Below are 17,983 nucleotides of genomic sequence, written 5' to 3'. Positions count from 1 at the left end.
GTGTGTGTAAAGGCCAAGAAAATGGGGCTCCCTCACCACTTAGTTCCCAACCAGAAGAATGTACTGCAGTTCTCATTCCCTCCAGCTAAAAGCTGAAGGAGCTAAGTTGCTGGTGGGCATGGCTGAGAGTTCAGGGATTGCCCTCCTCCATCCTCCTGCCCCTGTCCATGGGATAGAAACTACTCTATGCAGGAAAGGTGGAGAATACTTGGGCCAATATTGCCCTCACCCCAGCTTATTCAAAGGACAGAGGATCCACGATGGGAAACCAGAGACTGTCTACAAGCCCACTCTCCAAATGGTGGTTCAGAGATTTTGTTGGGGGAAAGGCAATCTGTAGGGGAAAACAGCTCTGTAGCGCTTCCCAAAGGAAGCGATTTCATTTGAAACAGTGTTCAAGGATAAGGAAGCCCCTGAAAACAATAGTTTCTCTTAATTAAGAGCAACGTTCAGTCTAAACCATAGGCGAGTTAGTTCAACGGATAAAAAGATACAGGTTAGAAGAGCCCTCTTAGGGACAGAAAAAATTCTCAAAAACTGGCCTCAAAAATAATACCCTGGCAAAGCAGCTCACATTTAATTGGATTAAACTGCTGAAAAAATTGGGCTCAGTCTTCAGTACATTGTCAAAAACAAAATGACAATCAGCTGGTAATTAGAGAAGACTAATGGGTAGTGATACCGGAGCCTATGAGCAGGAATTTTTCCCGGGTCTTGTCTCATGTCTCATGCAACGGAGGAACGAAGCCGCGGACCAGAGGTATTGAAACAAGGCAGGAGTTTATTGCCAACAAACACAGGCTCCCTGCTTGGGAGGGACATTCAAATGGTTGCCTCCTGAAGCATTCTGCTCTTCCCCTCACATCCGGTAAAGGCCTGCTCTTTGTCTAACTGTGCAGTTGGCCAATTGGTTCCTGGCCTTTTTGCAACATCATTTTCTTTCACTTGCAAGAAAAGCATCCTCGTTTCAAAACACCCTGTTTTTCTACTATCCATCCTGGTTTTCTGCAAAACATATTTTTTTGTTTGTTTCAGCTAGCTCCAGGATTCCTCCTTCTCCCACCCCTTACCCTTTCTGCCCAATTCTGCTTTAACTCCTCGCAGTAGGATCTTTTCTTTTAGAGGGGGTGGTGAGAGGTGGAGGGAGAGAGAGAGAGAGAAGGAGAGAGGGGAAGAAAGGAAGAGAGGGAGAGGGGGAACGGGGAAGAGGGGGAGAGGGGAAAAGAAGAAGGGAGAGAGGGCAAGGGAGAAAACTCGCAGTAGGATCTAATACCAAATGAAGCAGGCAGCTTACCAAGGGGATCATGGAAAGACAGTGTTAGATCTAAGGAAGTCCAGTTAAAGCCAAGGTTATCCTAGGGGGAAGATGTCCCTCCTTTTGGTAAGCTGATAAAGTGGAGATAGATTTCACTAAAAGAGCTGAAGTAAGTCACCAAAATATAAATAATAAGACAATAAAAACAGATCTGTGAGAGAGGGATGGGAATCCATATCCAGAGTTGCTACAATATATTACCTACAACATCCAGTTTTCAACAAAGAATTATGAGACAAGCAAAGAAATAGAAAGGTATGACCCATATACTTTGGGGCGGGGGGGAACCCAGGAAACAGAAACGGCCTGTGAGAGGGACTAGATGTCAGCTTAAAAACTTCAAAGTCGCCGTTATTGATATAAGTTTTCAACAAAGAATTATGAGACAAGCAAAGGAATAGAAAAGTATGACCCATATACTTTGGGGCGGGGGGGAGGGGGGGGCAGGAAACAGAAATGGCCCGTGAGAGGGACTAGATGTCAGCTTAAAACTTCAAAGTCGCTGTTATTGATACATGCAAAGAATAAAAGAAACTATGCTTGAAGAAGAAAGGGCAGGTATGGAGACAACGTCTCAACAAGACAAATCAATAAAGTGATAGAAAGTATAGAAGAATAAAACAAAATCTGGAGTTAAAAAGTCCAACAAATAAAATGAGAAATTCAATAGAAGGGCCCAATAGTATCTTTAAACTGGCAAAATAAACAAATTTAACTTTATGATAGGTTGATAGGAATAATGAATTCCCCCTCCCCCCAAAAAAGAGAGAAAAGAATGAAAAAAAAATAAAACATAATTAGATGGAATGGACAAATTTTTAAAAACACACAAATTACCAAAACTGACTTGTGTACCTAGCAACCTCACATAAGTAACGAGTAAATAAACCAAATTAACAGTCATTATGTGAAGATCTCCTATTTCCTATATTCACTATAGGGTGAAGGAAGCTATGTTTCCATCAGCTAAAGTAAACTAAATTATTTACCTTCTTGTCATTAACAAATGGTTATTTCTGCCCTTCTAGTAAGAAGATGAAAGAAAAATGACTTCTATTGTGTTTTGCCCTGTTATAGGTAGTTGATTGGGAGAAGAAATTTATAGAGTATGCATTATGGTACTTCTGCTTTGATATTTACTCCCTATCAATTATTTTCTTTATTTCTTGAGAGTTCATGCTTGTTTTAAGACACAGCTCAAATGGCTTACCTGGTAAATTATTCAAAAATATTTAAGAAAAATAACACCAATAATGTACACATTCTTTCAGAGAATAGAAAAATATGAAACAGTTCTTTACATGATTTGTGGAGTCAGTACAACTTTGATACCAAACTGACAAAAAGTTTGTGAGAGAAAAATCACCAATAAACACTTATGAAAAAAAAATTAAAATATTTTGTAGCAAGATCTCGAACCATATAAAATGTATAATATATCATGACTAGTTTTATGGATATTAGTAAAATAATATAAATATCTATTTTTAAATAATATTTTTATTGATTTTAGAGAGGAAGGGAGACGGAGAGAGAGATAGAAACATCAATGATGAAAGAGAAACATTGATTGGCTGCCTCCTGCATGTCCCTTACTGGGGATGTGCCTGCATCCCAGCACGTACCTTGACCAGGAATCCAACCGTGATCTCCTGGTTCATAGGAACCCCCACTCAAGCCCTGCACCACACCTGCCTGGCTAGAAATATATTTTCTACTTTCAAAATGAGCGGAAGAGAAATAACAGAAAACAGTGTAAGGAATCTTTGGAGACTATCAAACACTGATGTCAGGAAAAGAGATTGCCAATTGGCAATGACTTCAGAGGTCAGACAGGGTCATTTGCATATTTGTTCTCAGCAATACTTCTCATCTTCTGTCACAGGGGGCTGGAGGCCTGAAAACTGCTTTCCTGAGATTTCTTTGGCAGCTGGCTGGTATAAGACTGACAGTGGGCGGTAATAGCAGGTGATTAGAATGCAAGAGGAAGGCGAATGCCCAAACCCACACCTTCTTGTGGTGGGGGGAGGGGAGAGCCTTCATCAGAGCCTTCCACAGCAGGCCCAGGGTGATGGTGAGCACCTGGGGTCCTGCTCCCTCCCCAGTCTGTTTCCAGCAACAGCGGCACATGTTTTCTGGGTTGTCAGGAAAGCAGCGAAGTAGTTGAGCTTTAGCAGCTCTGGTAGCATGGTGCTCTCTCCCTGTGTCTGCCCCAGGGATACTTTCTGGGAACTTTGGAACCCAGGACGCCTGCACTAGCAACAGAACGGCCTGGGATTCCTGCAAGGCAGCTGCAGCAGTGAGTGGTCCACAGTCTAGCTGCAGTGGACTGCTCCGGCAGGACTACCCCAGCTCCAGCCCGGCACTGACCCTCCTGCAGGTAACACCATTTCCCCTTCGGCTCCTGTAGCCTGGGATGGCGGCGAACTGCAGATACTGACCATTGAGGACCTTTCCTTTTCCCTTCTGGCTACTCCAGCCCTTCTAACTCTATTCTAGCTTATCTCGAAATGTATTAAATTTCTCCAGTTGAAATAGTTGCATTTTTGTTTTTTTCCAAGTGGACAGTGACACTGGGTATGTGATGGAAGTACAATCCTGCAGAACCCAAACCAGTTTTTGTTTTTTTTCTCCCACATTTACTCATTTAATTTTAGTGTTACATATTTTTAAATATTACATGTATAGGATAAATCCTCTCACTGATTTAATACATGGTATGCAAATAAGTGAATAAACAATTGCATGCTAATATACATCTCAAATAGAAATGAGATTAAATCAAGAAAAGGTTAACTTTTATAATTTAAAATATACTAAATAGTTCTGGAATTTAATACATGAAGTATAAATAATAGCATGATAGTAATCATATAATAAATAAATACATCTTTCTTTTTCCTAAAAGTTCTCTTTTTTGGCATACAGAAAAGAAAATATGATTATATTTTAGAGTAGAAATCTCTTCTAATGTTCATTAGAATCCAAGCTTCAAATTTTGAATTTTTTTTTATTACTTGTCATAATGAACCTATTAACAAATATTGCATTTCCAGAATATGTTGGGACTATGATAGTTTATTTCTCCATTGAGTTTTAGGATCATGATGTGATACATTATATGTATTTATGAGTTGTTCAGATAATTACAGAGAGAAACAATACATATAAAAATGAAAACATAATTTTAGCCATAAAAAAAGCTTAACTTTTACGAACATTAGCTCTCATGAAACATGTGACACACCAAAAGAGAAATACACCTGGTGGAGACAACACGCTATAATAATATGTACTTCCCCCGTTTTGTGCATTCTGGTACAATTCTTTATCTAGGAAAGTACTCTGTGTCCAGAAATAATAGATAATTGTATAGCAAAGGCCTTCTAATCTAGAATTTTCTGAGGGTGACTGAAAGATGATTGAAATCTCAATCAGAATTAAAATTATAAATTTTACTACACATGGTAAATGTACTTGTACATATATTGGTAATATTTTGATATGGGATTTCTTTTTATTTACTTTCTTGTATGTGGCTGATCCCCTACACATTGGATACAAACCATCTGGCTTCAGTTTCTGGTTTTGTACCTAACTGTGGTCTTGGGTGAGGTTCAATAATGTCATTTCTTAAATGTTATGAGTGTAAAATGGAAAATACACGCATGAACTTAGCAAGATTATCTCCCACAGCCTCAGTGCATTACCACATTAGGATTGCTGTAGCTGATGGCAGAGGGCGAAATAGTCAAGGTCCACCCTTCTCACTTTAAAATAGGCTCTTGAAGTTCACTTCATGATCACACACACACAAAAAACCAATTAAAAAGTTTTAAAATTCTAAGACATTGTCTTTAAGCATTAGGGAAAAAAGTGTGGAGGATTGAACATACGTTTTTATTACAAACTCTGACAGAGGAAGGATGACTTGAATCAGGTGAAAGCCCTTCCTCGGAGGGGAAAGGTTTGGAGCCAGGGAGGTAAGAGTGCTTTGAGGCCCCAGAGGGGAGCTGACTCTCATAGCCCCCGTCATTTCAGGAGGAGGGAGCATGTTCTGCCTCCCATTTCAAGGCAAGGCTTCGTCATGCTCCCCAAATGGGACGACCAGCGGATTTTATAGGAAGGGTTTGCCTTTTCTGGCAGAAAGACGGCCTGAGGTAGCATCTTGCTATGTCCCAGCGTTCTGCAAGACCTGGTGTGGAGAACAGTCAAAGTTGCTTCATGCCCTAATAGGGAATGAGGGATTGCAAAAAAGATGGGGAGACCCTTGGAGGCATGGGGTGTTGAGATAAGGAGTAAGGAAGGTGCGGAGACATGAAGGGCAGGCTAGAGGCCTGATTGAGCACAGCTGCTTCATTGTATGCAAAAGCCAGATGGGAATACTAACATCAGCTGTGGATACAGAGAACAAAGGTGGTCACAGAAGATTAACAGGGTAATTCCAATATTCCCGCTGTGTCCGCCTCCAATGCGTGCTCTGTCTCTTCAAAGTGTGCTTTTGCCTTGCTGTCTGTCTTGTCGTTTACTTTTTTGGTAGCCAAACTGGATGTACCAGCTATAAGGGAATCACAGTGAGAGGCCTTCAGTAAGGTGGGGGAGGGGAAGCATGCTAGCCCTGTGATTAGGTCTCGGGCTCTTCGGGAGGCTCTGCCCCTGGATTAGGAGCTTCACGTGCTCCTCAGTTCAGCCCCCTCTCTCCACGCCCCTCAGGTGGGACCGATGGCTAGAGTGGGCTGGAGTTGGGTATTTCCCTTCCCCCAATCCGTGGTCGGCAAACTGCGGCTCCTTGGCCCCTTGAGGGTGGCTCTTCCTAAGCCTTAGGAGTACCCTAATTAAGTTAATAACAATGTACCTACCTATATAGTTTAAGTTTAAAAAATGTGGCTCTCAAAAGAAATTTCAATCCTTGTACTGTTGGTATTTGGCTCTGTTGACTAATGAGTTTGCCGACCACTGCAACGGAGAAACCCCAGCAGATTAGGATCTGGTTAAATAGCTTCTCCTGAGGGCAGGCCTTTCAACTTATTGTTTCAAGAAGCAGGAGGGGGTGTTTCTCAGATCTCTGCGAGAACCTGGTGGAGTTCCAGAAGGTAAAACTCACAGGAGTGTGGGGTTCCACCAATGACTGGGTACCCTAGAGATTTTCTCTCTCAAACGTGGCCACACTGAGCCTCCTGCAATTCCTCAGCCACAGCTCACGTTTCCATACCCAGCACCGGCTCCTCCAGAGATGTCAGCGCCTGGGTTTCTGTTCTGTAAGTAGTGAATCTCTGTCATCACCTGTCAGTGAATTTCTGGCAGTATTTTGCTCTGTGACATCCTTCCTCTTAGAGAATCTAAGAAGAATTGTTGTTTTTTCAGTTTGTTCAGCTTTTCATTTCTTGTCAGGACAGAATAGCGGCTCCCATACTTCTTACATGCGAAACTGGAAGTCTGCATTACATTTTTTTAAGCCTCACCTGAGGATATGCTTATTGATTTTGAGAGAGAAACAGGGATGTGAGAGAGAAACATCGATTGGTTGCCTCCCATACTCTCCCCAAAAGGGGATTGAACCGGAAACCTAAGTATATGCCCTGAGCGGCATTTGAACCCACAACCTTTTCATGTATGGGGTGACGTTTAACCAACTGAGCCACACCAGCCAGGACTACATTACATTTTTTAAAAAGAAGTTTATTAATTTATTTAAAAAGAATTATCTCAATTATATGTTAGTATAAACAATATATTTTATGAAAAATAACTTTTCAAAAAAATGAGAAAAGTGACATTGTTTTACATTTTTCAAATTTGTCTAATGTCTGGCTTAATGGCTGGATTTTCATATTTTCTTCTGCATTGCGGCTATGATAGGCTGTTTTGGTTGATGTATATGAAGAAAGTCTAGACTCCTTTGGCAGATGTTTAAAAGGGATTTAAGCCTTTAAAATTTTAATAGTCTTTTCGGATAATTGTGGATATTCTTCTTTGGTATTACATGGAAACTTGACAAGTGATCATTTCTTTTGTTTTTAAGTTTTTATTAAATTGATTGGGGTGACATTGGCTAGTAAAATTATATAGGTGTCAAGTGTACATTTCTGTATACATCATTTATATATTGCATTGTGTGCCCACCACCCAAAGATAAATCTTCCTTTATCATATATTTGACCCTCTTTAATTCCCCCTTCCCTTCCCTCTGGTAAACACAATACTGTTGTCTGTGTCTATGAGTTTTTGTTTATCTGTTGCTTTCAGTTCTCTAAGCCCACATTACATTTAAAAAAGAAGGCTTAGAGAACAAGTTGACTGCAGTGGGGAGAAATGCAGAAAATTATATTTCTGTGCATCTGAGTCTTAATGGATAAATATCAAAGTTGTTATAAATAAACATGACAAACACTGTGAACACATACTTGCAAACCATCCACACTAAGGCAAGAGCCTCCGGGGGAAGGGAAGGGCACCTCTTCCATCCGCTTTGTCTCTGTCTTCCGGCTCATGTCCCTCCTGCCATAGCTCCCCACAGGCTGTGTACGGCTGAGCTATTCATTTCAAAACCTTACGTGATAAATTCGTAATCATCACACCTGCCAACCTTTGGTGTTCCTGCCGGCATGGTGCTTATATTTGTGTGGTTTCCTTCAATTTTGTTCTCTTGCCTTTATCCTTTAGTCCTGGTGGGCATTTCTCCGAGGGCCTGGGTATTGCAGCTCTTTCTGAAGCCAACAGCCTAAATCCCACCTCTCCTTCTCTGCTTCTGTATCTGTCCTGCTACACAATCAGCATTCTGGGTGATGTATCTGTGGGAGGCTCATTGTAAATCTCCTCTGTACTTAAGAGCTGAACTGAAAGGTGATTCCTCATTGCAGGGCAAGATAGCATTTCCTATTTCGACCTTAAATGTTCCTTTGCCAGCAGCAGCTAGGAGATGTTTGCCCCTTAAACATTTTCCATCCAATAGCTTATAGGCAACCAGAGTTCCCAGTTTGTATGTCTACAACTGAGATCTTGCATAAAAATGGTGATACTTTTCATTATGAAGAAGGAAATGCTATAGTGTGGTGCTTGTTCTTCAAGACAAACTAAATATTTCACAATAAAAAAATATCAATTGCTTGTTATTGTCTTCAATGTTCAATAGTTTTGAGTGGATTTGAAAGGAATGGAGTGTAAGTCACTGAAGAAGTTAATTGTTCTCGTTGAAGGAAGATAATCACAAAGGAGCCCAACGTTAAGTTTCATACCCCAACGTTGATTACCTTTCTGCAAGCAGTTAGAATGTTATTTTCTGAGCTGCAGAGCAATGAATGGATAGAACTGCAGGAAGTATTTAATTGAGTATTGATTTAAGGCCAAGCTGTTGTTTGGGTGAGGCATTGCATTATAATTAATGGACCTTAACCAGAGCTTAATTTTTCCGCACTATTTCTGATTTTCAAGCGTTGTAATAGCAACCCTGTGATAATCCATTGAGGGAGCCTTGGACTTTTTCTATTAACTTTTTAAAGTTTTAACTGAATTTTTAACACACCCAGAAGACGTCTAGCTTTTGATAGTATCTTCAAAGTCTGCTGCGTTTTGAATACATTTAAGATTAAATTCTCCCATTGACATATTGTCAATTAGTCAATAAATTCATTCATACAAGTTTAATATAGGGTAATATTATTAATGGCATGATTTACTGAGGGAGGCTGTGCCTGATACTTCCCTGGAGTTCTGTAGGCAGAGAATAGATTCTCATCTGCTTGGGATGGTACTGAATGCTTAAGTACTGCTGAATGCTTTCTTGAAGGGCAGAGGATGGAAAATCCCTTCCAAGGGCTCATCCATAATACTATCCCGTGACTGATTAGTCCCTTTATAATGTCAGAAATATAAGTTTGTAATTTTTAAAATAGCCATCTGGCCACTTTTGGATTTGGCCTATTACTTAAATTCTAGCCTAGCTAGGTTCAGGATGATGACTTACATCATTACCAGTTTCAGTATGTGCCAAATGCAGCATTGAGATCCTGGTGGTATGCAGAGATGAACAAAACATAGTTGGAGTAGCTGCCTCTGTGCACATTACAGCCTATTTTGAACACAAACAGTGCAGAAATAACGAAACCATATGGCAGTCCGTAATAAAGAATGACTTTCTAGTTCAATCTGTTTACAAAACTTTCCAAAATTATCAGCCATCTCATTTTCTTTGTCCTCCTCACAAGTCTTTACCTTTCTCCGCAGTCACTATTGTAGCTAAATCCCTTTCATGTCATGTCTCACCAACATTACCCAACAGTTGCTGCAAAGGAAGCTGCAGTGTAAATGTTTCGATCTCTTCAATCTCATTTTGCCATCTTAGTATACCAGACCGAGACTAGCTGTTTGTTTCTGCTGTGCCAGCCGCGGTTTGGGAATTCGCTGTAATCCCAGCAGCAATTTCAGGTCTGGCACCTGCTACTCTCTTTCTGAGATGTGGAGCAGCTACCTGTGTCAGCTCCCCAGGGAGCTAGCACGTTGGAGAGAAAGCATGGAACACTTGCAGTAGGGCTCTCTTGCCTGATTTCAAAACACTTCGATGGATTCAAGACTCCAGTACATTTTAACAATCCATCCAGGAGCCCAGGGCGTACTTGGTGGAGTCAGTCAGGAAGCAGGTGTTCAGGACTACCCGTGCAGATCTGAGACACCTTTCATTTACTCTGCACCTTCACAATGAGGTGGTGTGAAGAACGTGAGGAGGTAGACGGCAGATTTATTTCCATGTCAGATCAACCAAGTCACCTGCTGGTACAACAGCAATAAAAATTTCATATCCTTCTAACTAGATTCACTAGGTCACTGATCAGTCCATGTTAGGAGGTGGAGCCATGTGGGAATATGTATATACTCTTAACGGAAGGAGTGTTAACGCTTTGTGAATGTGTTTTATATAAAACCAGGTCTGAATGGCATGTGACATTTGCAGAATTGTCAGTTCACTTAGAGAATTGTGCTTTTTTCCCCTTTATGCATTAATATTTATTCAATTGAACTTCATTTGCAGCAGACACTGAAAAAATTCAAATGTTTTTGAGTACAGGTATTATGTTTATGTGGAGCAACTTGGTACTCCAACAATGTTATAAAATTTTTTTCTTAAATACTTAATAATATCAGTTCCAAAAGAACAGTGCCTCTTATTTTTGTATGGGAATATTTTCACTATGAACACAAAGAACTCCTGAAGATACAGCAATATTGGAGCAGCGGAGGAATGCTAGACTCAGCTTCTTTTGGCCTTCCTGAGTTAGGGGCTGGGGAGTGAAAGTTTATACTATTGTGAGCTGATGAGAAGGAGTTGAGCATTTGGGCCTGAAAGTGCTTGTGGATTATACTATCCAGGGTACGAACAGGGTAAATTGAATAAATGAGTAAGTGAATGAGTGATGAAATGAAAGGATAGCCAGTAGAATTGTTGACCACAATGATTAAGTTGTATCTTCTGTTACCCAGCCATGTTTTCTCATAGCCGACTAGGTTAGCGGTTCTCAACCTGTAGGTCGCGACCTCTTTGGGGGTCGAACGACCCTTTGACAGGGGTCACCTAAGACCATCGGAAGACACATATATAATTACATATTGTTTTTGTGATTAATCACTGTGCTTTAACTATGTTCAATTTGTAACAATGAATTGGGGGTCACCACAACATGAGGAACTGTATTAAAGGTTGAGAACCACTGGACTAGGTAAATGCAGTCAAGGAGGTCTAAGAAACAGTAGAAATTATATCAAAAACAGTGTTTGCACACTTACGGTGGGGGTCCTGGAAATAGAAATTCTGGCCTCCCCTTCGTACCTGCCAGGGACTCTGCAGTGTTTGAGGGCACAGATTGCATCTAGAATACCCCATTTCAAAGCTCAGCATACCACTTTTTTTTTTTTTGCTGTGGGAACCATAGGTAAAGAACTCAAGACACCCTCCCTCAAGTTTCTCGTCTTAAAAAGAGGATAATAATTGTCTCCATCTCGTTGGAACGGCTTGCGTATTAGAGATAAGCTATATAAGTCTTTGTTCTTGAAAGCAGTGTCCAGTGTCAGCAGTTATTATGATGGTGATTGTTGTTGTTATTTCACCTGATGTCTCACTCTCTTTTGCCGCCTTTAAAAATGGCCTTTCTGGAAACGATGTTTGCACTTCCACCTCTGATCCCTGGTGTTCTTGTCGACTGCCCAGGTTCTCCGACAGTCATGCATATGTGAACCACCTTGCTGCTGTTCGGTTCCAGCTCCGCTGTCCCTCTCCCGTTCCCCACGTGCTCCCCATCATTTTTTCTTCCTGAAATTTCTAGCTGGGGGAAGGATGTCCCTATCCCCAGTTCAGGCCTTAATTCAATTTTTATAATACCTTGATATTAAAATAATACTTACTTGTCTTTTCTCTTCTCTTGTAGCTATCTCTGCAAGATTCCCTCCGAATCGGTTGGAAAACAGTAACTGTGGGTGCCAGGGAAGCTGTACTCACCAGCGCCTCTCACTCCACTTGCAGTCAACCAGTGGCCCAGGCCAGACCCACCACCATCTTCCACCGTCTTCGACTTCAGGTATGTTTGCTGATCATCAGACTGCATCTTAAGATTTAGTAGAATGTCTCTCCCACACCTCTTATTCGAAGTTCATAATTTTGATGCTTGAAGCTCTAAAAGATCTTTTTAAAATTTCTATAAGTTGCTAGTTGCTTCTTTTACAGGAGAAAGAGTAGAAATAAGGGCAGATTAAAAGCCCAGGCAAACACGTGCACATAACAGCTATTCCAAGTGAAGGCGTCTTGGAGCCTTGAGTTTTGAGATAAAGCAAACTGCTCTGACACTGTCATGTCACAACTGGGTGTAATAACACAAAGGGGAACAGCCTGAGGGCCGGGCCCAGTGAGATGTTTTACATGATCATTTTGTTCAACCGACCCCTATTCCATCGACTGGAGGTTGGAAATGGTTCAAGAGGATAACACAATATAAGAAATTATAGTGACTTCCCTTTCAACATTTACTTAGTTTCTCGGTGGAAGACTTGTGCTTTTGACTGTTCATGACTCATTTTGAAAAGACTGAGTGTGAGTCTAGTTAGTGACCAAACAGAGGAACATGTTTATTTTTTTTTTTAATAACAGAAATCCAATGGAGTAGATGAAGAGAAGAATTCTTTACTCTGTTGTGAGAGACTTCAGGGAAAAAAATAATGCTCCCATTGAATGAATTGATTGGATCATCATAGGGAACAGTGTGTATAAGTTTGAAATTCATAGGCAGAAAGAATAAGGAATAAAGACAGGCCCCCAAACGACAGTATCTGTCATTCTTAAAAGGGATATGGGAATGAGAAATAAAGTGGTGACTTTGAAAGCAGATGTACCCCACCATGTATGCTGTTCTGTTGGCGTAAATCATAAAAATGCTCCGCAATGTAAATGTTTCGGATACTTTTATTGAATTACTGCAACAATAACAACATGCCACGAAAGAAAGGCTTCCATATATATGCTAATTAAGAAAAGGCAACACACTGTAACTACTGCACAAATCATAAAGTATTCAGTTTGTGTTTGTTGAGACTCCAAAGAGGTTCTGTTTTAACTTTATGGGAGCAGTTTGGCTGGAAAAGAGCTGTATGGGAAGCAGATGGTTAAATGCTCTTTTACCAGTGCTGTTTGCTGAGCAAGGTGCTCCAGTATGATGACAGGGAAGGACAAGTTGGACTTGAAACTGTCTTTTAAATCAGTTTGATGAGTTTGAAGAAGAAGACTGACCCCCAACCCCCAAAGTAGTGCCTTTGCTTTGCAAATCACTTTGAGGATAATGTCCATTGGCTAACCATTGACCAAGGTGATGAGGTTAAACAGCTGGAATGATTGGCTATAAGTTTGGTAGTACCTATGTTCTATCTGCATGTTAAACTCAGAATGAAAGACTCTGAGACCCATAACTCACTCCTCATGTGGCCTTAAAGGTAGCCCACCAAATTGTCACTGTTCCTTCTACATCTAAGGCATGAGGAATCATGAGTGAAAAATGTCATTTCCATTGTCAGATTTTAGGGTTAATTGAAATGACGTGCCAAAATGTATATTTTCTCATTAGTTGTTTTATTTCTCCTTTAGAATGTCAGTATTTCTAGTCTTTGAAGCGGATTTCAGCTGAAAAACTTTTAGAGCCTGCACTTTGTATTTTCTAAGTAGCATGCTTAAATTGGTTTTGCTTCTGTGACTTTGTAGATAATAAAATTTGCTCCTTCACGTCTTCCCCTTCCATACTGATCACACAGGCTGTCTCTTCCAAGTTGGTAAGGAGATATTAAAAATGGGTCAAAGCACTGTGCTCAGAAATGCTATTTTGGGAACTCCACACCTCCTCACCTGCTGGCAGTTCTCTTTGTGTTGCAAGTCCTACAGTAATCAGGGCAGTTTTAGCCTAGAGCTAGTGAGTCTGTGGACCAGTTGCTTTAGCCGGGTTTCCTACGATCTCGTGGATCCTCATCTTAGCAGGATTACTGGTGTAGGTGAAATTATCTGTTTAGTATAGAAGGGTTTGCACCAAGCTAGTGCTCTGGCTAAAGAAAATCCTCTGAGGCATGCTTGCAGAGAACTTTATATGCGAAGAACATTGTGTGCCCTAATTATAAATTTGCTATTAAAACCTACGACAGTTGGCAAAGGTACTGAGAGTTAGCGCGTCACCTGTGAGAATGCTGTCTTACTCAGGTGGATCAGAAATATAGGGTGTCCCCAAAAATGTATATGCATACTTTGAATAATTATAAAGGCAGTGTTTATTAAAATACATTTCATTTTAAAAGTTGAGCTATCAGCTGTTACAGTGTGTATACATTTTTTGGGGGAATTCCCTGTATATTTGAGAGTCTAGAGAGCAAACATTCCTTACTCTTTCTCTCAGGCCATATTTAGTCGGTGTAGAAACTACTTTGAACTGGTGTTACAACATCTTTTGAATCCTTGTTCCCTTTTTGTCTCTCTTCCTGACCTACCAGTTTCATCCTTCCCCCACTCCCTTTGTAATGGAATTAGCTCGCCTCATTTCTGTCCTCTCCCCTAGAATCAGCATCAGAAACCTTATTATAATTGCTCTGACACTTTCTTCAGAGTAGAGTTTTAATGATACCGTGCTGGCTTTGTGGTGTGTCACCTTGGCAAGAGTGAATTAATTTCCTCAAGTTTTCTTTCCTGTTTGTTCTGGTTAGGGTGAGAACAAGAGAGGTTCTTGTGGGAGATTTGGAAGCGGGAAGCGCAGCAGCGCCTTTTTGTATCTCACACATGTCAGGGCCTGATGTGTGATCTCACTGGTGTGAGGCTGTGGTGGGGCTGCACACTCCACCCGTTTCTGTGTCTCTGACTGCTGGGCCACGTGTGTGTTCTTAGCTTCGTGATGAAGGGCCCTCGCCTTTGTAGGACACCCATCTCGCCAGGGTCAGACTGGCATAAAGAACGGTCCTCCTGGGCTCCAGCCCATGGCTTGTGAAGTCCAGCTTGCTCTTTCTCTCCACCACATTAATGTGTTTCCTTCCCAACTGCTTTCTTTGTGGGCTTCAAGCTCCAGAAGCAAAGCAAAGACAACTGCTTAATCAGTTCCCCAAGGGCAATAATAAAGAGTTCCCCATCACAAATAGTTTGATATTTATCTATATCCATATCTATGTATCTAACCAAGTGCATGCGTATAATTTACTTGCTCCCTGACACGTGGCTACTGACCTGCACAAAGACCACAAGAAGAAGTCAACTTTCAGCTGGCAATGCCAACAAAACACTTTTCCTACTTCCGGGTTACATGCACTCCTCAGCCCTGTGTTATCGTCTGTGCCACAGGGCTCTTGGACACAGTTTCCTTCCACAGGACAGTATGTCCATCCATTTCATTGATTATACACTTCTGCTTGGGTCTGGTGAACTTGAATGCCAGCCGATGAGAAGTAAATCCCACAAAAACTAAATGGTCTGCTAACTTGGTGAAATTTCTAGGTATCCAGTTGGGGGTACGCTGAGAGATCAGGTGAACGGCAAGTGACTGCACATAACCCAACCACTAAGAAAAAGGCACAACACTCAAGTAGGCATTTTTGGATTTCGAAAACAATATGCAATTCATTCGTGTGTGTGTGTGTGTGTGTGTGTCTGTGTGTCTGTGTGTGTCTGACTTGGTTATCGTGGGACTCACTACATTGCAGCCTTGAGTGGGGCCCGGAACTAGACAGAGCCCGGCAACAGGTTCGGCTGCTGTGCCAACGGCTCTGCCATTTGGACCACGTGATACAGCAAATCCAATGGTGCTTGAAGTGTCAGTGACAGCTAGGGAGGCTGGAGCCTTCGGCAGGCCTTACAGGTGACACACAGCGCAGCACACAGGTCAGCCAGGTTCCAGGGCAGCAAGTCATGGGTATCCATTTGTCACCGTGAGCTCTAGCTTGTGTCTGTGGGCTCCAGTGTTTTCCTGCTCTCTCCCTAACCTAACATCCATCTTACCGTCCTGATTGACTGCCTGCTGCCTTTAGGTTCTAGCCTCAGACAGGACGGCAACAGTTCACCGAGACTGCTCAACCTGTTCCCATGATTCTGTTAAGTCAAGTTCCTGTCTAAGAAAATTGTGACTGCCCAGCCGGCGTGGCTCAGTGGTTGAGCTTCGACCTATGAACCAGGAGGTGATGGTTTGATTCCCGGTCAGGGCATATACCCCGGTTGCAGGCTCGATCCCCAGTGTGGGGCATACAGGAGGCAGCTGAGCAATGATTCCCTCTCATCATTGGTGTTTCTATATCTCTCACCCTCTCCCATCCTCTAACTGTTTTGTTGACTGAACTGTAAATGATATAAACACCAACAAACCTTTTTCTTGTTTACATTCAAGAACTTTCTAAACAGGACTCCAAAGCATAATCGTGCAAAAACAACAAATGAAAACCCTTTTGAATATTTTTAGGAGGGACAAAAGATCTTGCATAGGTAGATGATTGCCTCCTGCATCCTTGTGTAGAAGGAACTTAAAGAAATTTGGCTTAGGATATTGTAAAAACCCGATCTCTCATCTCTATGGCACTCTTTATCGGCTCTTTTACTGGGACACATCAGAGCATCTGTGACCTAAGGTGATGTGTGTAGGTTAGATGGATGATTAAAAATAGACAGAAAAAATTCAAACACACCTTTTATCCTGGACACACTTGGATCATTGGAGACTTCTTTACAGAAACTCATAATGGATAAGAATTTTGGCTTCGCCACTTCTAACCTTGAGACCTTGAGAAACTTACTTAACCATCCTGTGTCTCAGCTTCCTTGTAATGCATGCAATTTTTGTAAGGATTGCCAAGTTGGTGCTAATTATTATCATTACTAGAGGCCTGGTGCATGGATTCATGCACGGGTGGGGTTCCTCAGCATGACCTGCGGGGATCGGGCCGAAACTGGCAGTCCAACATGCCCCCCAGAGGGATGTAGTAATGTGTGAAGGGCAGGTAGCTGGGGAGGAGCCCAAGTCCTGGCTGGGCACCATGCTGCTCCCACTCATCCCGGCCCTGCCACAGCCCGGCATGCAATTTTTGTAAGGATTGCCAAGTTGGTGCTAATTATTATCATTACTAGAGGCCTGGTGCATGGATTCATGCACGGGTGGGGTTCCTCAGCATGACCTGCGGGGATCGGGCCAAAACTGGCAGTCCAACATGCCCCCCAGAGGGAAGTTGTAACCTGTGAAGGGCAGGTGGCCGGGGAGGAGCCTGAGCCCTGGCCGGCACCGTGCTGCTCCCACTCATCCCGGCCTGCCACAGCCCTGTAGGCTCACTGCCGCTCTGCTGTGGTCTCCGCACATCCATGACTGAGAAGCAGCAGCAGGCTCGTGCCCAGTCGGTCCGATGCTGGTCCTCATCTTGGTCCCGATCCAGATGGGGGAGGGGTGTGCAAGGGGAGTGCCTGCAGGGCGGGAGAGGCTCATGATGGCCACAGCGGTGCTCACCTCCGTGAGCCCGGTGTCTGGCGCCCATTGAACGGTTGAATGGTCGCATGGTCGCTTAGGCTTTTATAGATACAGATTATTTGCCTGCCTCACTCAGCCCTTCAGTTCCCCTCCAGAGAAGTTTGGCATGAGCTGAAGAGATTTTGCAGGCAGCCCTTCCCCAGCTGACTCACTCTGGCTTTTTCAGTTTGGACTCTTCTCACTCTCAGGGTCGCTGGCCTTCCCCAATACCACTGTTTCTCCAGATCTTGTTCTCAGTTTTTAGGGTCTCCAAACTCTTTGTTGAAAATCATAGTAATTTTTTTCCTCCAAGAAGTAATAGTCTTTCTCTACAATGTAACACTTCTTTTTGGCCTTTTACGTGTTTGGGCCCTGGGGACCATAAGGAACCCTGCTTTTATGGGGTGTACTGCGCCCTCTGCTGGAAAGACTTGTCATACTACCAGCCAGAGCTAAGGGTTGAGACCTTGCTGTGTGCCTGGCACAGTGCACACATTACCTCTTTTAACGTTGTTGACAGCTCTGTCGGCTCCATCTTGCAGAGGAGGAGCCTAGTGCTTAGAAGAAGGGACTTCTCCATCGTCATGCACCTGGTGAGCCAACATTGCACCCAGGTAGATTGCCTCCAGAAATGGTGCATTTCACCACTGTTCTATTGGAGAGCTCGACTAGGAGCATAAATCTTTTC

The 17,983-nt window shown here is 42.4% G+C and overlaps 1 long non-coding RNA gene across 1 annotated transcript in view; it reads left to right on the top strand.

The window, feature by feature from the left end:
* The window catches only part of LOC107183455, a 119,749-nt gene that overhangs the window by 43,279 nt on the left and 58,487 nt on the right, over positions 1–17,983 (top strand). Inside the window, exon 2 of the long non-coding RNA XR_001514244.1 lies at positions 11,731–11,880. This is a non-coding gene — a long non-coding RNA (uncharacterized LOC107183455). The remainder of the gene's footprint in view (positions 1–11,730; positions 11,881–17,983) is intronic.

This window comes from Myotis davidii, unplaced genomic scaffold (assembly GCF_000327345.1).
Source record: "Myotis davidii unplaced genomic scaffold, ASM32734v1 scaffold436, whole genome shotgun sequence".
Lineage (NCBI taxonomy): Eukaryota > Metazoa > Chordata > Mammalia > Chiroptera > Vespertilionidae > Myotis > Myotis davidii.
The sequence above is the reverse complement of the archived record's forward strand: the minus strand, read 5'-3'. Positions and strand labels throughout refer to the sequence as shown.